Below are 24,875 nucleotides of genomic sequence, written 5' to 3' on the forward strand. Positions count from 1 at the left end.
AGGATAGGTAGGTTTAGTCCAAAGGACGTTCAAGGGTCTAAAAGCTGAAGAAGATAGACGAAGAATGGGACAAGGAATATCAAAAGACAGAAGAGCTGGATGCACCCTGCAACATCTCATTACGTGTTATCATGGCAAGAGGACAGCCAGTCAGTCCAAGGAAGTTTTCAAGACATTTGGATTGAAGGGGAAGGATCAATTGGACCCCAACAAATGGGATACAATAACAGCTACTAGAGCAGGAGTGATAGCAGATAAATCATGGACTGAACTAGTCAGAACTCTTTCTGACATGGCAAAAACAGCCCACGATCAAGGTTGGATATACCATGAAGAATCAGACACATGGGAAGAAGCTGCGAAGAAGGCTAATAAGAATCAGCAGCCTCCTCCGTACCTGTCAGCTACTCCTGGAACAGCTCCAAAAATAGCAGGATCCCCGGAATGGACCTGCACAAACTGTAGCCAACAAAATCCGGACTGGAGTGAAACATGCCTAGCCTGTGCAGCCCCACAGCACAAGCTACAAGCCACAAGCCACAGCACCAGTGCCTCTTTATCCCGTAGTGGAAAGAAGAGCAAAATGCTCCAGACCCGACTAGAAACCCAGTCAGTTTTTCACGTTACCTGAACCAAATACAGGTCTCCTACAGAAGCACTTGGTTGGACATGGAAGGTTTGTGTAGAGTTAAAATGTCTCCCGAACTGTATGCCAAACTCACTGCCCACCTGACAGGACATGCTCCGGACGATACCCGTAATGTGGAATCGGGCCAAGACTTCATGATAAGACTCAGTCTCTTCTGCGCCCAGGAGCAAAGAACTAAGGGCACAATGGGACCAGTGCATCAAGGTCCTGTGCAGAATGTCAGCTTATTTTACTACAGATTGATGCAGTCATTCGCAAATGAAGGGCTGGACTTACAAGCGGGTGCAATACGTCGCCTGATGGTAAGATCCTTCATGGATGGAATACATGCACCTCTGGCAGAAAGATTGAAAGCGTGCTGCCCAGAATGGAGGAACATGGAAGACATAGATCTTCTAGTCAACAAAGCAAGTGGCTTAGAAACCGACGCAAAGGATAAAAGGAGCAACAAGAAAGTTGTCATAGCAGCAGTGGACGGCCAGCCAGAAGGTACAAGAAAGAAGGCTCCGACCTGCTACTATTGTGGAGTCAGAGGACGTGATCAGAGACTGTAGAAAGAAGAAGAGGGACACTCAAAACCGACCCGAGAGTCAGGAGGAGAAGACTGCCTGACTTGCGGCAGCACGGGATAGGGATGCCAGAGGTCCATTTATACATGTCCCCCTTCACATTGGCAACAAGGAAAGAAGAGCTTTGGTGGACTCAGGAGCCTCACGCTCCTGAACCCCAGGAACCTAGTGCCTGAAGGATCCATCTCATCTGAAGCTACTGTAGTATCCGGATTTGATGGACAAGCCCAGATAATCCCAATAACACATCCACTGAAGGTGAAACTGGGACCACACATGTTCGTGTCTAAATTCTTAGTGTCCCCCCTGGGTGGAGATGCCCTAGTGGGAGCCGATCTACTATCAAGACTACAAGCTCAGATTGTCTACAATGAAGATGGATCTGCTATCCTGCAAATTCCAGAAGATATCCCAGAAGAAGTCCTGTGCACTCTTCAGATGATAGAAGACCAACCAGAATCTGAAGTTACACATGAAGTAAACACGGACCCAATACTTCTACAAGTTCCTGCAAAACTCTGGTCCACATCAAAAACTGACCTCGGCACACTACCCGTGCCCCCCGTAAAGGTTTCAGTCAAGCCTGGAATTATACCACCGCAGCTGAGACAATACCCTCTTAATGTTCAACAGGAAGCTGCCCTAGATTACCAGATAAAAGAACTGTTGAAGTCTGGAGCCCTCAGAATTACTAAGTCTCCTTACAACACTCCGTTGTTTCCTGTTAAGAAGAGACAAGTAAAAAAAGGTGATCCAGTTACGTACCGGATGGTACACGATCTGAGGGCAGTGAACTCAATACTGGAGCCCCTCACCCCTGTTGTACCAAATCCACATACGCTGCTTACACAGGTGCCGGCTACATCCACCCATTACACGGTCATAGACCTTGCTAATGCTTTTTTCTCAGTACCACTGGACCCAGCATGCCAAGATTTCTTTGCATTCACGCACAAGCAAAATCAATATACATGGACACGCCTGCCTCAAGGTATGCAACATTCTCCTACGCTATATACTCAGGCAATGAGCAATGTACTTCGGGGCTGGGAACCCCCTGAGCACTGTGTCCTTCTTCAGTACGTGGATGATTTACTACTGTGTTGCCCTAATGAAGAAATCTGTAAAACGGCTTCAATAAGTCTTCTTACCTTTCTGGCAGAAGTAGGATGCAAAGCGAGCAGAGATAAGTTGCAGTTCTGCAAAACGAGGGTCACTTTCTTGGGTCATTGCCTTTCTGCGGGACAAAAACACCTCAGCCCAGACAGACAAGAAGTTATCAGGAAAGCAAGCATTCCTAGAAATCTCAAACAACTCAGAGGATTTTTAGGGCTAATATCTTTCTGCAGACAGTGGATTCCCAATGCATCGCTACTCATGCAACCGCTGTATGATTGCACAAAGAATATTCCTTTCTCCCTCACAGAAGAAGCTCAACAAAATTTTCAAAAGCTCAAGGAACTAGTGATTGATGCACCTGCTCTGGCACTACCAAACTATGATCTCACCTTCAATCTGTTCGTAGCAGAGCTTCAAGGATTTGCCGTAGGAGTACTCACCCAGAAGACAGACAAACATCACATAATCGGGTACTACTCCTCTCAACTCGACAACGTTACCAGAGCAGCACCAACCTGTGTCCGTGCTGTTACAGCAGTTTCAAACATACTGCAGAAAGCATCTGAAATCTCACTAGATTTCCCGACTACCATCCTTACCAGCCATGACATCTATGCTGTTCTCAATCAAGTGCAGTTGAAACATCTTTCCATGGCAAGACAAGTCAGACTCCAGTGCACGCTGTTGCTACCCCCAAACATCTCATTTGCTCGAGTTACAAGTCTAAACCTTGCTGATCTGCTGATCTTTACAAGTTTAGAAGGGGGGACAGAAGAGAGGACAGAAGAGAGTGACAAACGTACCAGTGCACCATTTGATCATGATTGTCAGGAACTCATTGAACATGAGGCAAAGCCCCTGCACAATATACAGGCAACACCGCTTACAAATCCAGACTTTGAACTTTTTGTGGATGGTAGCAGATACGCTGATGAAGCAGGCAAGTTCCACACCGGATTTGCAGTAGTGACTCTATATGCAGTCTTAGCCAAACAACCGCTACCTCCACGCATATCTGCTCAAGAAGCAGAACTTCTTGCCCTCATCTGGGCAATTGAGTTTCTGGAAGAACGAACAGCAAAACAAGCAGCCTTACTCCCTTTGAAGGAGACGGAAACAGTGTCAACGACGGAGGAAGAAATGCAGAACCTCTTTGAGACACAAGAAAACGCCTCTGAGGAAGAAAAGGCCGGATGGCGGGCCAAGGGGGCAGAAAAGGTGGAGGGGATTTGGCGCTTAAACGGACTTCCCGTCCTGCCACGCAGTTGGTTCCCTGCCATTTTCCAAGTACTCCACTACCCCACACATGGAAGCACAAACTCAATCATGAACCAGATGCAACCATATTGGGTAGCCCCCGGCTTCAGACAATACGCCTCCCAGAGAATAAAGGATTGTCACATCTGTCAACAACACAATCCAGGCCAGCTAACTAAAACCCCGCAAAGACACATGCCAAAGACGTTTGCCCCATTCCAAAGAGTACAAATAGACTATATACAGTTGCCAAGACATGGCATCTACGAGTTTGTACTTGTCTGTGTAGACCTCTTCTCAGGATGGCCAGAGGCCTACCCTGTCAGCTCAGCCACGGCCCGTATTACAGCAAAGAAATTGGCCTGTGAGCTGGTACCCCGGTTTGGACTCCCTGAAGTCATAGAGTCAGACCGAGGTACTCATTTCACTGGACAAGTTTTCCAGAACACCTGTGCCCTGTTAGGCATTCAGTCAGCCTTACACACACCTTACCACCCACAGTCATCAGGGAAAGTGGAAAGGTTAAATGGGACTCTAAAGCTCAAACTAGCCAAGGCAGTGGAGGAGACTGGTAGACCATGGACAGAATGTCTCCCCATAGCTCTTTACTCTATAAGGACTACCCCGCAGGGAAAGCACAGGCTCTCACCATTTGAAATACTCTTTGGTAGTGCACCCAGATTAGGATGCTACTTCCCGCAGGAGTTACACCTGCAATGTGATAGCCTAACATCTTATGTTGTTTCCCTGCAGAACAGACTAACTGAAACCCACCAAAGGGTCTACTCTTCTCTACCTGATCCTGATGCCATTCCAGGAACCCACTCTCTAAAGCCTGGTGACTGGGTCTACCTAAAGAAGCACGTGAGAAAGACCCTTGAGCCACGATTCGATGGGCCTTTGACTGTCCAGCTGACCACTCCAACCTCCGTCAAACTTGAGGGGAGATCGACATGGGTCCATGCCAGCCACTGCAAGAAGGCCTAATACTGCTGATAAGTATTTCTATGTGTACTCCCTTTTTGGGGCCTTCTACACCACGGCAGAATTCATTTGAGACCCATCATGAAGTGTTAGCTGAAAAACTTGAGATCACAGACTGCTGGATATGTACACACGCACTTGTGACAGCCTCTTCCATGTCATACTTAGCCATACCAGTCCCAATAAACAAAGTGTTTCAATGGGGAGGCTGTTACAACAGACTATCAGTGTTCCAAGTGTTACTCTGTTTACTAGTTGCTTATGTAGTGTTCAAGTTGCTAATGGCTTTGTTTTCCCGCTGCTTGAAGCAATGTAGATACAATGATTATTCAGCACCCGTAAGAAATCACTAATATGCCTTTTTTCTCTTCTCTACTCTTTCCTCTAGAAATCACCTTGGCGTATCATGATGAGACTCCTATCGAGAGGCATGCAGGCAGTCCTGGGTGACGGATGTGAGACGACACTCCCTGAGCACACCCGCGGCTCAGAAAGTATCTGGAGGCTAGCCTGCTTTCTCTATAGTCCAAAGCTTCTCGATGGCCCCCTGTCCATCAATCACGCCAATAGGGGGGATTGTGAGGAAAGAGTTAACCTTTTCCACTGACTTAGAAAAATAATAGAAATTCATTCTCCCTGGCAAGACCAAACCAGACTTATTTGCGTAATAAACTGTGAGACCAACTTCAAGGACGCAGAATGTTTTGACTTAGAGACGACTGAAAAACATCTTGTTATTGGAGTATAAGTCATTATATTAATTTCTCTTGCTGGGAATATGTAATTCACGCCTTTAATGAATATGTATGTTGCATAGTTACGCCCTAATCAACTTTGTATAACTTTGTAATGTAAACAATACCAATACACTTTCTATTCGGAGCCGCACATCTCCAGTCTTATGTGTATAACGGCGTTCGCTTGTTTTCATTGAGACGGAGTAGCAGAGGGGGGGTCACCGGTACCTTCTCTGCATTCGGACATCGCTGGCAACAGCTGTGACCGTTAGGTCAACCTAACACTGATCACCTCCGTACTACATTGCATTGATCCAGTAATTCATGCAAAAGGAGCCCCGACCATGTATTGAGTGCATTTACTGTACATACTTTTCAGTAGGCCAACATGTCTGAGTTAAAAAAACATTTTTAAAGTTAATCTTATATAATATTCTAATTTTCTGAGATAATGATTTTTGGGTTTTCATTGGCTGTAAGCCATAATCATCAACATTAACAGAAATAAATATATGAAATAGATCACTCTGTAATTACTCTATATAATATATATTTCCCTTTTTGTATTGAATTGCTGAAATAAATTAACTTTTTGATGATATTCTTATTTATTGAGATGTACCTGTATCCTGTATATGAACAAATCTGTAAATGCAATCATTTTCTATGAAAAAGACTTCATTTTCTGGAATAAACTCAAGGGTGAAAAACGCTTTCAACCATGACAGTATCTGCAAAATTTCTACAAGACACTTTGTTCCAAGATCATGCAAAAAAAAAAAAATACTACTAATAATAATAATCTGAAGACCTATTTATTGTTATGATCTATTTTTCAATTCCTTCAACAGAAATAGTACCCATCATTTAAAAAAACGTTTGTTTTATACGAGCTGTATACTACTGGCGATTAGTGGGTGTCGGAGTTCTCCACTAATCAGCAGCACTATATTGCTCCTATAATATATGAAAAATGTTTTCACACGATACGTACACATCCACTTATGTGTTGTCTACTTAGGATTCATTTCCATAATTATTTATCAGCAAAAGCCAAGACTGGATCGTAATCACAAGGGAGATAAAAGATTCAGTCCAGAAGAGGTCAGAAAAGTAAGTGACTTTTTACCTTGGCCAATAATTTTTTTTATATATATACTGTATGTCTGTAAATTTTTATGAAGTTGGAGAAGCTTGTACAAGTATTTTGATTGTAATTATCAGCATTTTATACTTTCCAGTAAATGCTGCTAATGTCTTCAAAGAATTCAAAGAATGGTGGACTGGTGGGAATACAGCTCTGCGACCCACATTAAGGCTGGCAAGTATGATTTGTGCGAGTATTGCATAGCATGGCTCGGACTGGTCAGTGACTCTCCTGACAGGAACATGTTGTCTTCATTTATTTCTATGCAGCTGCATGCTTAATTGCTGGAGATAGCCAAGTACTGCACTCAACTCTTTCCAGGAGTCCAACAGAGAAAGAATAGATCAGTGGAGGGCATGCATGGATAGCTCATAACTTTTAGAGTATGCTCACACTAACGTATAAAAATTAGTCTGATTTTCATCCAGAAAAGTAGAATGATTTATTTTCTCAATTGTCCTCTGTGTGCTGTCTATGTGCTATCCAATGTCCCGGGTGGTCGTTTGCAGGACTGGAACCACCACTTATTCTCAAGACTCGTCACCAAATACAGCTTCAGGTTGGGCTGGTGTGGATGCTTCTTCCTGGGCATCGACAAGAAGAGCCGCCACATTCGGACCAGCTGCTCCCACTTGTTCATTGTCTCTAGAAGGGGACACAGGTCATGAAACATTCTTACTTGGGGGCAATATCACAACAAAGGGCCTTCAGATGGTGAGGAAGTGAGTATAGCCCACCACCCTACTTCATCGGATGGGTGCACCTCCCTCAGCTTGGGCTCAGGTGCAGTCGTAACAAGTGCGGGTTCTCTGAACTGACATTGTTATGACATATTGCTAGGTTGAACACTTAACTAGGGTTCACTCATTGCCTACTGCCTGATTCTAATTAATGTTGGATCAAGTGCATGCTTGAAAAATTACATCAGACACACACAGTCGGATATTCATCTTTCCTCAATCGAAGTTGGTCCAGAAAAGACTGATTTATTCCAAGAACATGCTCTTATAAAAACTAGTAAAAGGGACATGGTCAGCCCTACAGTGGGCATACTTGGATGTGTGCATTGGTCAGTGGGTTGAACAATGTGTTAGTCTATGAGCTGATTGGTGGGCGTCATCGTAGGCAGGTCTATGACGTCATCGGGGGCCATCTTGTATATCTCTGAAGATTGACTGGCTTATGTATAGAGAATCAATTTCATTGAACACACTTCTCACAGTCCTCTATGTCCAGAGGTTAATTAAGTATTTGATCTAATGGCTCTCCTCAACAGTCCCCCCTAAATACTTTATTAACCTTCTGACCCTACCGTGGTCCTCTAACACATCAGCCTAAATGCGTATCTCCCACTCTTTTTATGCTGCCCGTTAGATAAACAATGCAAAGCCTTTGCTCTCTTCCGTCACCAATTCTAGGTATATCAGGAGGTATAAAGGAGCATGCTATCCATGTCCTCGGGACTTTCCTACCTGCTTCACCTCAGTTCTCTACCTGAATACACATAATTGTATCACATCACCATTGGATTTCTTCTTGGTTCCGTATTTCATGAAGAGAAGTTCTTTGACAGGATTTTTCCTTTACACATGGATCTGATTACCTTCAGTAACACAGAGTAGCACTTTTATGGCTTCATAAACCATCAAATAGGACAAGACCATTTGCATACTGGTGTATGTTATCCTGAAAAGTCACTTAAACCCTTAAACTAATTGGCTGGTTCAGGTCAGATAATGTTTTTCCCACCACGAGTCTTTATTTGTGTAATGTTCCTGTATCCATTGTTCCCTTATCATGGTTATTTCCCATATATCCTCCCCAATCTAGAAATTCTCCATAAGGTCTTATGTGAGATAATCCAGCACTATGTGTGTTATGACCCTCATTTTGCTGGTACGATGACTCTTTACAGCGGCTGTTGTCTCCAGATGGGTTTTCCCTCAAGCTTCATGGAAATTGCTGTGGTCGGGAAAAGCTGGATCGGCACATCCGATTTTTACTCATGTCTGTTTCTCACTTGTCTTTTTAGGATCACCTAGTCTCCTGACTTGAGACCACGTGATCCTGACACTAATTTAGGATCTGGAATTGGAGAATATACATGTCTATCATACTGCATAGGCAGTTGTATAAGGCTCATACATTGCTGGCCAGGATATCACTCTATCTGGAAGAAATATAATCACGTTCTAGGTGCTAAACCAAAAAGTATCTTATGTAAAGATCTAAGTATTAAGAAAAAGGAAAACAAGCATTTGTTACATGATTTGCCAGCATCCACCGTTATCTTGTGGATTGTTACATTTTGATATTCCATTCTTCCTTTCCACACTCCCACAGCTCTGTGGATGGTGAGGAGTGTGAAAATCTGCTAATTCCCAGATACTATAAGATCTCTATAATGACCTCTTCTATAGAATATGTACTTTTACCACTTTCAGGAACTCCATTTTTACATACCACCAGCATCATGAGTTTTTCCACAGTAATGCTTTCCATACTGGATATGTTTCAGAGCAAGCCTGAAAATAAATTTACACAACATGCACAAACTCATACAAACCATGTGTAGGTTTATATGACTAATCTACAATCACTGGAGCAGTAGAGCAGATGAGGGGTGTGTTGCTACGAGGTCTTTACAGTTTTTCTACCTTATATTAAGTACACTTCTTGCAAGACTGGATATGTCTGGCCACCTGGGTACTGAGCACTGATGCATATCTTGTCCACCACCACACTTAGAACGGTCTTTGTCACATGTGTTCATGGGTTACCCAGGCCATTTTTGAGTAGAGAGCTCATGGCAGACAAAGCTTTCCGCCCTTTATCCACAGACTTTCCTCAGTCAGCTGGCCACCTGCGTCTCACACTCCATTCCTTGTTGAATAGCTTGTTCCTGTGGGGATTTAAGAACACGAGGAGTGACAGATGTCACGGAAGTGATAGATGCCACCGAGGTATGGTACTGGTCTGCATTGGTAAAGGTCTCTCAACTCTAGACCCATTCAGTGCTTCTTTGTTATCTGCACCAGTGCGAGCATCTCCTCCAGTTCCATCAGTCACTGGCTCCTTTGATAACAGGAGAGCCTTCACCTGAGCTCATACCCACTCTACATTCTTTATAGGTTTATTACGTCACACTAGAAAACATCTGCTACCTATATCCACATTTGACTATCTTACCCATTTCCGCTCTACGAACCACAGCAATCGCAAATCTTGATCTCGTTCTCTTATTCCAATGGGAGAGGAGTGAGTGGTTCTATTTTTATTACCTCATGTTGCATAACTTCAGCATATGCAGTGTAGAATCAACCAGCATTTTGGTATATGGTCCATCTACGGAAAAACTCAAAATTTGCGTTAGCAATGGGCTTATCTGAGACTTGATCAAAACCTGATAATGCTTGTACATCAGAGCAATCATGAGATATATGAATATATGCTGTATCCTCCATACAGATAAAAATATAAACAAAACTTAATAAAAAAACTGAATTGGTGAACAAATTAAAACCTTAAAAATAGGTGACTGACTTTCCATATTATCTCCCCCCCTTTTTGAATCTATTATCCAAAGCATAATTAGATTCAAAAAGTGTGTGGCGCCGGAGCGCTACATTTGGGGCATAAATATTGTGTTTATCTATAACTTAATAATGGAAAACCAGTTCAATGGCTTCTTAACCTTTGCTAGAACCACAGAAATCTGCATTGCAATCTTTCGTTCTTGTAGAAATCTGCTGAGTTTTGGGGTGCCAGTTAATCGTAATTAACAAGAACTACTGGATCTTTAAAAGGGGATTTATTACAAATAGGGAATTTACAATGACATACATAAGGGAAACCTAACTAAGGGAAAAGGGTACAATGAAAGGGGAAAGGTAATGGGAGTGGGTGGTGGAAGATGGGAAGTGGATAGACTGACTAGCTTGGTAGGATACCTTTATATCAGACACACAATCACACATGGCCCATACAGTGCCCATCCCTGTAACACCTCCACATATTAATAACATCCAATCAGGTCACAGTCTTTTGAGTTGTCCAGGAACGTGCATATGGCTGTTGATGTCAATGCTCTCCTGAAGGTGGCTCTCCGAGGTCAATTTGTTAAAGGATTAAGAGGAGTCTTGACAAACCTGTGGATCCTGTGGATAGTGTCCTGGTATGTAGCAAAGGTCTTTCATATCACAAAGCCTGAGGACAGATTTACACTCCATTCAGGTTGGAGACCTGATGTCCATCTCCAGTACAATGGCTTGTATTCCACTTGAACAACGGATTGTTTACCAATATCCATTTTAATAGGCTCTAAACAGGACATTCAATTCATGAATACCACAGGTGTTGTGTATCTTCCAAGAGGCTAAAGGCACCATGTTCAATTCACGTGAAGATGCAACCTTTATCATGTTGATAGGACAAAGGTCAGTTCATCACAGAACACACAATGGCCTTCTTGCCTCTTCAATGGCCATAAAACTCTTCACTGTACATGGCCGATTCTTTTGATGTACAGTCCTGGTAATATTGGTAATTGATAGATACAATATGGAGTCCAGTAATTCGTTATGATACATACATTGTCCATGTTGGCTTCCAACATACGCCCCTTTGTGTCTGAATGACACACACACTGCCAGGGCATGACAAGATAGCGTTCCACTATAGAATTATCGTCCACTTATTCCATATAGGTAGCTGCATCAGGACATCATCACTGCAACGTATCTAACAAGGACAAGGCATAGCAATTGCTGGAGTTACAACATTCATTCTCATTCACACATATCGAGATGCATTTATATCTCATTAATTATGTAAATTACACCTGAATTATGTGAATAGCATATACAAGACATAGCATATACATGACTGCAAGTATACAACAGGTATCTATATAAAACAATAATACAAGATTATATTATATTATTATATGTATATAGCAATATATGTCAACATTTCTACCAGTACAATGTGCATCCATTTAACATATACAAATTTAAAAATCTATATATTTTAAACTAAATTGGCACTGAGAGGTAGTCTTAAGCCCTCCAAGTTAATGATATAGAAGGAATGACAATCATGATGTTTACTTGTCATACTTTAAAACAATTCCCTTAGCTTTTGAGTAGATTTATCACATTGCATATTGCTGGTGATTTTCTCACATTTACATTGTACCACCGTACAAGGTATTAGTTGGTAAAAGCGTGTCTAGTGTCCCATTAAAAGCACCTTTTTGTTGCTTATTAGAATGTGCTGTACATAGATCACACTGGCTGATGGAATTAGTAGATTATTATGATAACTTAGGCACTCTGTGTTATCAATGCTTCCATCTTGCATATATATATGATTGGTTTACATTCGAACACATTGTCTTTTATTAGCTTTCAGATATAAATTAATTCATGTCACAAGATCGCAAGAAATCTTCCTTAAAGATTATTAATCCAATTGCCTTCAAATCATAGCTCATCCAGGATGCAAATTTGATAAGTTAACTTTTTCTCCATCCCAGATCCTGGAAATAAAGAACAAGAGCAGTATCAGATTCTTAGCAGTTGTCATCTACATATCGAGTTTATTTTACAAGAGAAAAAAAAATTAACCTGAGCACTTTTTACTTGCAAGTATGTGCGGTTAGCAAAAATCTAACTTGAAAGAATTTTTTTTTTTAAAATAATTAACCTCCATAGACATATACTAAACGCCCCTTTGGTACTAACGATTGTACCAAATAAAGATAAAGGCGGAAAACAAAAAAAAAAAATGAGGTAAGAAAAATATTAAATAAATAAAAAAAAAAAAAAAAAATATGTATGTATATAAAAAAAAAAATTACTATTCTTGAGTAGCAAAAATATTAAGAACAAAATAAAACCGTGACACAATGCACTCACTGCACAGGACAACACAAAACAGACAAACATAGAACAATTAGAGTTAACTCAACTTTATCTGTCTCATGATGAATATATGTGAATAAAGGGGTTCAGGTGGTTCTGCAGATTTACACAGAAACCATAGCTTTGCATTGGTTGGCACTATCATATAATTTATATATCCAACTTCAGGTCCTGATTTAAAATGGTTACCTGTGAAACAAGATAAAGAACATACATACAATACAAACAAACGACTATTAGCTTAATACAGTACCCCATCATCACAATGGGATGATTACTTGTTTAATTGTTTGCAAACAATTAATTAAACATTTAATTTTGAGCTCATTGTCTAAACCACATGGACTTTAAAAACATATTGGCCATATGAATTTACATAAAGTAATAATTGTAGAAAGAAATAATCAGATTCATCCATGGATACTGTGTTGTAAAAGACCTGTTGAACAAAACACATTGGTTATTCTCCTTGCTCTGATATCAGGTGACAATTGGTCTCCAGTCTAAAAATAAACACAAAACATAATTAGATCAAGTCCAAATCAAATAGAAGACATACCTTCTATCCAATCCATATGTTAATAGGGTCACAACTAACTTGACAGCCTAAAAAAACCTCACTGTTTACCCAACCGTATTGGTACATTGTGCTGTGTTAAGCTGGTGTCACACATAACGACGACGACAACGACGTCGCTGCTACGTCACCATTTTCTGTGACGTTGCAGCGACGTCCCGTCGCTGTCGCTGTGTGTGACATCCAGCAACGACCTGGCCCCTGCTGTGAGGTCGCCGGTCGTTGCTGAATGTCCAGCTTCATTTTTTGGTCGTCACTCTCCCGCTGTGACACACACATCGCTGTGTGTGACAGCGAGAGAGCGACGAAATGAAGCGATCAGGAGCCGGCACTGGCAGCTGCGGTAAGCTGTAACCAGCGTAAACATCGGGTAACCAAGGGAAGACCTTTCCCTGGTTACCCGATGTTTACGCTGGTTACCAGCCTCCGCTCTTGCTGCCAGCGCCGGCTCCTGCACTGTGACATGTGGCTGCAGTATGCATCGGGTAATTAACCCGATGCATACTGTAGCAAGGAGAGCAAGGAGCCAGCGCTAAGCAGTGCGTGCGGCTCCCTGCTCTCTGAACTGTGACATGTAGCTGCAGCACACATCGGGTTAATTAACCCGATGTGTGCTGCAGGAGAGCAAGGAGCCAGCGCTAAGCGCGGCTCCCTGCTCTCTGAACATGTAGCACAGCGACCTTATGATCGCTGCTTCTGCTGTGTTTGACAGCTAAGCAGCGATCATAACAGCGACTTACAAGGTCGCTGTTACGTCACCGAAAATGGTGACGTAACAGCGACGTCGTTGTCGCTGTCGTTTAGTGTGACACCAGCTTTAGTTAACAAGAGCGGTAGAGCAATTTGTGACCAGCTCCAGAATAGACAGAATAATTGACTTTCCAATAGATTGAACACAGGGACATTGGCATCTTCCTTTTGTGGTCTACAATATGGTGTCTCCTGCTGTTTTCCAGTCTCTCCTTTCTCAGGCTTTGGGCTCTGCATTGTCTGCGGCTTTGGTGCAGTGGTATCAGTGTGGGCTTTTATCTCACATATCTTTTCATATATCTCTGTAAATTGCATATTGTTGGTGGCTAGTTCCTCCTCAGCCTCAACACTATCAATCTCCTGGAGCAATGAATGGCTCTTTGGCTCTGGGTATATGTCAGGTGTATTACAATAACGTTTAATATGTCCTGGACTGCCACATTTATAACAATATCTAACATATCCTCTTCTCTTAGGTCTATACATAGCAGATACATTTTCTGATGTTTCATACTGCTCTTTTGACTCATTACACCAGTCCCTGAGTATATTTACAAAGTTTTCAAAGGAGTTGGTATTCCTTAGAGTTACTCTTGTGGTGTAATCTACATTACAACGATTTGCCATTGAATACAGAAAACTAGCATCATCCTGAGACATATCTAGACAATTGTAAACAGTTCTGTATAGAGCCAGATAATTATTACAGAAGAGTGTAGGATCATCATATTGCCTGAATCTGGAAATTGCTAAGGTCTTTCCACCCCTAGTATCGATTCCACCTATGATACGTTGCAATTCCTTCCTTCTTAGCTCTGATAACCTGTACAGTTATCACCCATTTGTTCAGATCTTAGCTGTGCTGCCAGTGGTCCTGGGAGCCAAGCTTGGAGCAGAGACCAAGCATTTTTATTGTTCAAACTATATTGCTGGACCACAGCCTCAAATCTATTAGATAGAATGACTGGAGAAATATCTGAGTCAAACTTACCAAGAAGTTGACACAGGTGAAGCTTTTCAGAAATAGTGAGCAATGGATTGCAATCAACCAATGGAGATCTATATCTGACATCTCTTGTATCTTCATTAGAAAGAGTACACACATTGACTGTCTCAAGACTGCATATCTTTGATTTAAGAGACTGAATATATTGCTCTTTGTTATGCAATTGACATTTAGCTTCATCCAGTTGCCTTTCCAAAGTTGCAATTAACTTCTCCATTTGACTAATTTTCAGTTCTAAAGAGCAAACCTGAGTTGCTTGTGAAGTGGAGCTCAGTCTACACTCCTTCAATTGTTCCTCCAACTTCCTATTTCTCACAGCTAATTTACTTGCATCTGATTGTAAACCATGTATTTCACTGGTAGTATTATCAGAAATTTCTACAACAGAATCACTAATTTTGTCTATATCCTCTTTCATTTGTAGCCTTTGCTTCCACCAATTTGCTTCTTTCAAATCAGCCAATTCCTTTATCTTAATCAACACAGAAATTTCATTGCTTAACTTTTCCTTTTTCAATTTCCTACTGAGCACTTTATTATTTAAATTATTATTATAGCTCTTACATTGTGCTATCAAGTCCTTATATTGGACTTCTAAAGATTTATCTGCACTGACATGGTACACGGCAGAGGCATACTTCTTCACATATTTTTCCACAAACTCCATTTTCAGCAACAAACTGTAAACACTCACAAAACAAAAATTTCTAACTGAAAGAGTTTAACACCAGACCTTACTATGCAAACTTTCAAAAGGTCTTAACTGTTTGAAACAATACTTTCTCACTTTCAGTCTGATTTTAACATAAACCACTTTTCCAACTACAAATGATATTTAACTTTACTAAATGCATTCAGAATCATTCTGCTAACACAACATAATACATAGCCTGATCTGCAACAACACCAGAATCATTAGGAGCAACATACAACATAGATTACAAGGAAAGTCTTTACTCACCAGTATTTCCGTTTCTACCAAGATCCAGACTCCTCGGTTCTTTGATCTCCACACTTTTCCAATGTGGATTAAAGCAGATTAATTTCTTGTGGATTCTCTGTGGAATTTAATCACGGTCCCTTCTAGGGTGCCAAATGTAGAAATCTGCTGAGTTTTGGGGTGCCAGTTAATCGTAATTAACAAGAACTACTGGATCTTTAAAAGGGGATTTATTACAAATAGGGAATTTACAATGACATACATAAGGGAAACCTAACTAAGGGAAAAGGGTACAATGAAAGGGGAAAGGTAATGGGAGTGGGTGGTGGAAGATGGGAAGTGGATAGACTGACTAGCTTGGTAGGATACCTTTATATCAGACACACAATCACACATGGCCCATACAGTGCCCACCCCTGTAACACCTCCACATATTAATAACATCCAATCAGGTCACAGTCTTTTGAGTTGTCCAGGAACGTGCATATGGCTGTTGATGTCAATGCTCTCCTGAAGGTGGCTCTCCGAGGTCAATTTGTTAAAGGATTAAGAGGAGTCTTTACAAACCTGTGGATCCTGTGGATAGTGTCCTGGTATGTAGCAAAGGTCTTTCATATCACAAAGCCTGAGGACAGATTTAGGGGTGCTTCACACATAGCGAGCTCACTGCCGAGATCGCTGCTGAGTCACGCTTTTTGTGACGCAGCAGTGACCTCATTAGCGATCTCGCTGTGTGTGACACTGAGCAGCGATCTGGCCCCTGCTGCGAGATCGCTGCTCGTTACACACAGCCCTGGTTCGTTTTCTTCAAAGCCGCTCTCCTGCTGTGACACACAGATCGCTGTGTGTGACAGCAAGAGAGCGACAAATGAAGCGAGCAGGGAGCAGGAGCCGGCGTCTGACAGCTGAGGTAAGCTGTATCCAAGATAAACATCGGGTAACCAAGGTGGTTACCCGATATTTACCTTAGTTACCAGCCTCTGCAGCTCTCACGCTGCCTGTGCTGCCGGCTCCGGCTCTCTGCACATGTAGCTGCAGTACACATCGGGTTAATTAACCCGATGTGTACAGCAGCTAGGAGAGCAAGGAGCCAGCGCTAAGCAGTGTGCGCGGCTCCCTGCTCTCTGCACATTAGCTGCATTACACATCGGGTTAATTAACCCGATGTGTACTGTAGCTAGGAGAGCAAGGAGCCAGCGCTCAGTGTGCGCGGCTCACTGCTCCCTGCTCACACTGGTAACTAATGTAAACATCGGGTAACCATACCCGATGTTTACCTTAGTTACCAGTCTCCGCAGCTTCCAGACCGCGGCTCCGTGCAAGCGCAGCGTCGCTTGCACGTCGCTGCTGGCTGGGGGCTGTTCACTGGTCGCTGGTGAGATCTGCCTGTTTGACAGCTCACCAGCGACCATGTAGCGATGCAGCAGCGATCCTGACCAGGTCAGATCGCTGGTCGGATCGCTGCTGCATCGCTAAGTGTGAAGGTACCCTAACACTCCATTCAGGTTGGAGACCTGATGTCCATCTCCAGTACAATGGCTTGTATTCCACTTGAACAACGGATTGTTTACCAATATCAATTTTAATAGGCTCTAAACAGGACATTCAATTCATGAATACCAACCACAGGTGTTGTGTATCTTCCAAGAGGCTAAAGGCACCATGTTCAATTCACGTGAAGATGCAACCTTTATCATGTTGATAGGACAAAGGTCAGTTCATCACAGAACACACAATGGCCTTCTTGCCTCTTCAATGGCCATAAAACTCTTCACTGTACATGGCCGATTCTTTTGATGTACAGTCCTGGTAATATTGGTAATTGATAGATACAATATGGAGTCCAGTAATTCGTTATGATACATACATTGTCCATGTTGGCTTCCAACAGTTCTACAAATAGAAAACAGATGATTCAAGACATTAAATATCATAAAAAACAGAATACCGTAAAAAATCCACATACCTTAAACCAAATTATTATAATTATTAATAAATTAGATTATTAATAAAGATTATAACTAATGCAACACAACCTCTGGATATAGAGGCATTCATATTTGTAAAATTGAGGACATTATCAGTGAATTGTTAGCATCTTTGTAAAAATGAATACTATAACTTCTCTATGTCCATGGAGGGAGAAAAATCTAGAACAAATAAATACTGTCCATCTGGGAATATTTGTATGAAATAAAAATTAATTTTCAAAGCAAATCACCATAAAATGCTGATTTGCCATAGAAAATTATCTGAATACCTCTATGCTCCAATATCTATCAATAAATCCAAACATGTTCGCAAATAATTTTATTCTTTTGGGAAAAAAAACATTTTTTTTTTTTACTATAGTCGGGCTGTTCTTTCACAGCTGTCTTATAGATCCCCCTGTAAGATGAGACAAAGAATCCTGATCTTTGTTCCAAAATCTGGGAAAACCTGTATTTTGCTCCACGCCCTGAAGTCAAAACCAAACAGGGCTTCTCATTTTTGCTGGACACAGGTTAACAAGCCAAAATCTCTCTCCTCCCTTATATATATTTATTTATTTATTTATTGTTAAAACATGCAACTCTCAGGATCCATTCATCTCATCCATAACTGGAATATTTTTTTTTTTTTTTTTTATTTTCCTTCAGATCTGTTTTTAAGGTCCGTTTATTTAACGTTTTTTCTCTTATTCTTTTATTGCAATATTCAATCTTTTAGTACTATAAACTCTTACTAAAAGCTTTCTTTAATCTATCATTTTCAATATTGCAATAACTTTAACATTTTGATCCCTGAGACTCACATTGAAAATACTCATTTTATCTAATTTCCTACTAATTTGATATCCTTTTTATGACCGTCCCGACTCCCAAATATTACTTTATCAATATGAGCTTACTAACACTTACTAACACTTCATATGTTATTCAGTAGGTGCAGTTTTGTCAACTTCACTGAGGGCTATAGAAAGATGGCTGCACAGCACATGGATTCTTTGTCTAAAGGGGGCTTTACACGCTACGATATCGCTAATGCTGAGTCGTTGGGGTCACGGAATTTGTGACGCACATCCGGCCGCATTAGCGATGTTGTTGCGTGTGACACCGATGAGCGATTTTGCATCATTGCAAAAACGTGCAAAATCACTCATCGGTGACATGGGGGTCCATTCTCAAAAATCGTTACTGCAGCAGTAACGAGGTTGTTTCTCGTTCCTGCGGCAGCCCACATCGCTCCGTGTGACACTGCAGGAACGAGGAAGCTCTCCTTACCTGCCTCCCGGCCGCTATGCGGAAGAAGGTGGGCGGGATGTTACGTCCCGCTCATCTCCGCCCCTCCGCTTCTATTGGGCGGCTGCTCAGTGACGTCACTGTGACGCCGCACGGACCGCCCCCTTAGAAAGGAGGCGGTTCGCCGGTCACAGTGACGTCGCCGGGCAGGTAAGTAGTGTGACGGTTCTGGGTGATGTTGTGTGGCATGGGCAGCGATTTGCCCGTGTCGCACAACAGATGGGGGTGGGTACCCACACTAGCGATATCGGGACCGATATCGCAGTGTGTAAAGCGGCCTTTAGGGTGGTGGAATGTGGGAGAGGAGAAGGGGCAACTGATTTTACTTCTGCTCGAACTATTCCCCCCTATATTCTATAGTCTTTATTTATACATTCACATGTATATATTATATGCATACACACATATACACATGTCCACAGTCCTCATCCAACTACAGTTGAAAACACTCATTTTTCTGTCCAATTATGTAGTACTCCATCCAATCCATTGTTCAGACATTCAAACAACCTATGGTCTTCTGGTTACCTTACACATTCCCCACTCACTCTTTGTCTTTGTCTCACCAATGCCTCGGCACCATGTACTTCGTCCACCATTTTTCATCTGTAGGAGCATGTGGATGGGAAAAGGGAAAACTGACCTCACATCTGCTCAAACTCTTTCTCCCCTATTTTCTGTAGTCTGTACTTTTTTATATATATATATATATATATATATATATATATATATATATATATATATATATATCTCCATGATCTTAGTCTAATTATAGATAAAAGCACTTATTTTTCCTGTCTAAGTTTGTAGTAGTCCACCCAGTCTATTGTTCAAACATTTACACAGCACATCCACCACATTCACACATCCCCCAATCACTTCCTTTCTTTGTCTTAACCATGCTTTGGCTACTATTTTAAAATCTGAAAATAACACATGCTGAGATGGTCTAAAATGGCTGCCACCAAGAATACCACATGGTTTATTAACAATGTATTGCGGCCTAGAGTCCCCACATCCATAACAAAGTTCACTCTCATCCAGATTTTTACAATTACAACCAGAACAGATCCACACTCCGTCACCATTATATGGTGGTGGCCGCTCACAAGGTACATTTTTGTAATACACATAATTCAAAACTGTCTTTATTTTTCCTCATTTCTTCTACCCAATTCTCTCTATATGACCTCTCAGAAACCCTTCCCCATGCACAAGGAGCAGATAACAATCCATTGTCTTCCAAAACACCTTTTCTCTCTGTCAGCACAAGCTTCCACTCTAGAGGCTACAATCTTCCTACTGCTGGCATTCCACATAACTTCATGAGCTTCTTACATTATTTAATATGACTCTTCCCTGCATTTGCTGCAAGTAATGTGCATACGTCTAACTTGCCATCTGAATTTGGCCTACTGCCAATATGACATAACTGCATCAATTTCTCCATCTTTTTCTATGCAGACCAAGATAAATGACACCAAACAACAATATTCCTCTATGCAGACCAAGATAGAAACAACAGACAAACAAAAAGACGGGGGAGATGACTCACAGCTGAAACACTAAAGAAAACGTCTAGTTTGCAGCACACACCTCCAAATCCTTCCTTATTCTGCCAAATAAAATATATCTGCACCGGGCACTGCATAAAAGGCTCTGCAATCAGTATATCTGAGCTGGGCACTGCATAAAAGGCTCTGCACTCAGTATATCTGAGCTGGGCACTGCATAAAAGGCTCTGCACTCAGTATATCTGAGCTGGGAAATGCATAAAAGGCTCTGCACTCAGTATATTTGAGCTGGGCACTTACACCGGAACCACAAACCGTGACACAGGCGATCAGCATGAACCATGCGACAGACAATATCCTTCATGTTTCCAGACACCGCTCACGAACCCATTTACTCTGTTATCCACCAGTCAATCTCCCCTCAAGACAAGCGCACAACAGGCAGCAGGCAACTGAACATGTGACGGTTCTTCTGCAATGAATATGGTCAACAGCTGTGAGGCCTATCTGCCGTCACAGATACCCTGAAAACCAGGCAATCAGTGCCACACACCCCGAGATCACGCAGGGAAGACTACAGATTATGAAAAATCAATAGACTTACCGCATTCTCATTAGGAGGTGATCAAACTCCTGCCTCAAGGTGTGTAGCTCATCCTGCCATTCCAATTGCCGATTCCAAATGTTTTCGGATGTCCTCATCTGATGGCCCCACGTTGGGCGCCAAAATGTTAGGGTGAACACTTAACCAGGGTTCACTCGTTGCCTACTGCCTGATTCTAATTAATGTTGGATCGAGTGCATGCTTGAAAAATGACATCAGACACACACATCTTTCCTCGATCGAGGTTGGCCCAGAACAGACTTATTTATTCCAAGAACATGCTCTTATAAAAACTAGAAAAAAGGGGCATGGTCATCCCTACAGTGGGCATACTTGGATGTGTCCATTGGTCAGTGGGTTGAACAATGTGTTAGTCCATGAGCTGATTGGTGGGCGTCATCGTAGGCAGGTCTGTGACGTCATTGGGGGCCATCTTGTATATCTCTGAAGACTGACTGGCTTATGTATAGCGAATTGATTTAATTGAGCACACTTCTCACAGTCCTCTATGTCTAGAGGTTAATTAAGTATTTAATCTAATGGCTCTCCACAACAATATTACAATGTTGTGGAGAGCCAATGTTGATTACTTCTGCCCCCCAATTCTACTGGTTCTACTTCATACATTGGAATGCTAGGCCCTACTTATCATTTTACCACATAGGGTGTCATCTCCCACTGGTCGTCTAATTTACCAGACCGCTTTTTGACCATCACCAGCACTTTGTCTTCTGGGTGGAATACTTCTTGTTGTACTGGTCTTGTGTCTTTATGTGTCACCTGACTTACCCAACCACGTACTACCTGATGCACCATTCTCAGCCACAGGTGCTTCTGGACCCACTCAGATGTGTTTCGGGGAGGGCCAACAGGTATATGTACATCTTCAATCTCCCTACCGGCTGTTCCTGTCTCGATGTGACTGTGGGAAAGCAAGATACAGGGGCTCCTATGCTGTTCCTCATGCTAGAGGTCCCTAGGCTATCAATAAGCTCAGGGTTGCTTATAAATCATGGAGATGCCTGAGTCCCATGCCTGGCTTAGCTCCTGACCAGAACTGATCTAATTTCCCCTCCCACCATTGAAGGAAAAAGCTGGACAAATGTAAACACAGATTAAGACAGACAGGGAAAGACCAAAACTCTGACAGACTGCAAACACACAGGAGATCACAATTAGATATTCAGAAGAAAAGCAAGAACAGGAAGGTAGTGACAAAAAGACAAAATGTGTTAACTCCACAACCACACACAGCAACAGGTACTACAACCACCAGTTTGTCTGGATCACAACCCCTCACTAGATCAGCTAAGATAAACTACAGCTGGCACTAATGGAAATGTCCAGCCAGCATATATAGGAGGGGAACAGATGTGGTTGGCTCTTCCACAACATGTGACAGGGTGCGGTTGAAGCATTCACAAGCACCATTACCCTGCGGATGATAAGGCATTGTCCCTGACTATTCAATGCCATGCATTCGGTAAAGTTCCTTCATAAGGGCAACGTGAAAACACGCTCTCTGGTCTGAGTGAATTCTCCGTGGGCACTAGAAGACTTCAATGCAGAGAAGCTACATCGCCTCAGTGACTGATTCAACGGTCTGATCTCTCAATGACACTGCCACAGCATTCTTAGTGAAATGATTGGTCATCACCAAGCAATAGGAATACCTGAGACTGAAGTACCCTATCTGAACGTAATCTATCATGAGTATCCATAGGAGGTGGAAGTCCGGATGGCCTGCACAGGGGCCCACTACTCCAGGCTATTGCTCGGCACTGCTGGCAAACTTTGACAACCATCTTTTCTAGTTCTGGGCAATGGGCTATACATTATCCTCTGCAACCATCTGTGCATCTTCTCACTCCCAAAATAGGCTCCCTTTTCGTGGGCCTCATGGTCAGCCACTGGACCTAACATCATGGAAATCACAAGCTGGTGCTCACATTGCAACTCGGGCCTGTAAATAAACGTTGCGATACAAGAGACCCTGTTTATACACAATTTGTCCCACTGTCGCAACAGTCTCTCACCCTCCATGGCTAGTTCTGCCTGCTCCTCGGGTAGTGGCGAGATTCAATACTAGAACCAATACTTTACTCGTTTTATATCTCGGTTGTCATCCTGGGCTTTCACCCAATCGGCGGAAGTCATTCAGAACACTGTGGGCATCCCACAGGCCACCCCAGTTAAATGTGCCACAGTCTGGAAGATGGGTAACTGGACAAAGTTGGGAGTCTTGTTGTCTTCAAGTTCATTGCCTATACTCCTATTCGGTGGTACCTGGGGAACTCATGACAATGCATCGACATTTTAATTTGCTTTCCCAGAAAGGAACTTAATGCAATCATTTAATTTTGACAATTGGGTCATCCACCTTTGCTCCAGCACCCCCAGTTGGACCTTTTCCAGGTGATCCAGCAGATTGCTGTCTGCCATTGCTACCACATCAACTCCCATCATATACTCTGCGAAGTGTTCAGTTATAGCCCAGACCAGAGCTAGTAATTCTAGCCAGAATGCACTGTAGTTAGAGGTGTTACCTACTGTCTCTCTTAGGAAATGATTCCCATACGCAACCACTTATTCGCTGCCATTTTGCATCTGCAAAAACACTGCTCCCAGACCATGCAGGCTACCACCGGTGTAAGGCAGAAACAGGGTGTTGAACGGGCATAAGCAAAAAACGGTGCACTGGTTAAGGCAGCTTTCATGCTTTTAAACGCCTTCTGTTGCTAGAACCCCCATTGGATGGGGAAATTCTGTGGCTCCAGATTGGTATCCCTCAACAGCATTCAGAGGACCGACTAGATGGGCGAACAATGGGATAAATCGCTTGTAATACCCTGCCAGTCTCAAAAAAGCTCATACCTCACGCATGGAATTTGATGATAGCGTTTTCCATGTTGCAAGAAGGTTTCCTGAAATTCCCACAGGGTATCCTCCAGACATTGTAGTTGAGCAGGGTTAAGCATTCCTCTATATACTTACTTCTGGTCCAATATAACTCAGCCATTTCACTCCATGGTGGGTCTTGCTTGTTACACCATCGCAACTGCATAGGTCCAAGCTAACCTTTGGTCAGAGCAGAGGTCAAATCTAATTTTTCTGAGTATCTTTCCGTCAGGCAAAATGACTTCATCCAGCACGGTTCCTGCTGGTATACTAACTGTTTTATTCATCATTATGTTGATGAAATGGATTGGCACACAATCCCAATGGCCAGGGAACAAGCTACTAAAGGATTGCTTGATGAGTCTTCTTCAAGTGCAATCTCAATCAACACTTACATGCCATTCAGTCATCAAAAGGCTCCCATTGGTAGAATCAGCACTTGTTCTCACCTCGATTGACACAAGGACACTCTTATTACGCCCACCCGGTGCCCTGCGGGAGCATTTTCCTGGAGCTTGCAGCTTCGCACCACCTACTGTAGTATCTTCTGTGTTGGTTTATAGGTTGGGGTGCGCTGCCAATATTGAGGCCCTTCTTTGGCATACAGTGGGCGATTCAAGTCCAGTACGATGTTTATCAACAGAGTTACATCCAGTCCCATCCTAGGGGGATGATTCACCAGCATTACCCCTTTGGAACCAATGCCCTGTCCAAACAACTTCACCCTCATTTACATGATCCCCTTCACCAGCAGCTGGCCATTATTAGCAGCAGTAATACTCTGCCATCTTTGGGAATCATTATATGACCAAAATAGCACTCAAACACTTTCAGAGGCATGATGATGCACTGAGACCCGGTATCCACCGAGCATCTCACCTTCCATCCTTCAAATTCAGCATCCAGCACAGGACTGCAG

General features: G+C 42.5%; 1 pseudogene; it reads right to left on the reverse strand.

Moving 5' to 3' along the window:
• Positions 1 to 6,934: 6,934 nt before the first annotated feature.
• LOC142297690 (posterior protein-like) lies at positions 6,935 to 15,581 on the reverse strand (annotated as a pseudogene).
• Positions 15,582 to 24,875: the final 9,294 nt, after the last annotated feature.

Source organism: Anomaloglossus baeobatrachus, chromosome 1 (assembly GCF_048569485.1).
Source record: "Anomaloglossus baeobatrachus isolate aAnoBae1 chromosome 1, aAnoBae1.hap1, whole genome shotgun sequence".
Classification (NCBI taxonomy): Eukaryota; Metazoa; Chordata; class Amphibia; order Anura; family Aromobatidae; genus Anomaloglossus; species Anomaloglossus baeobatrachus.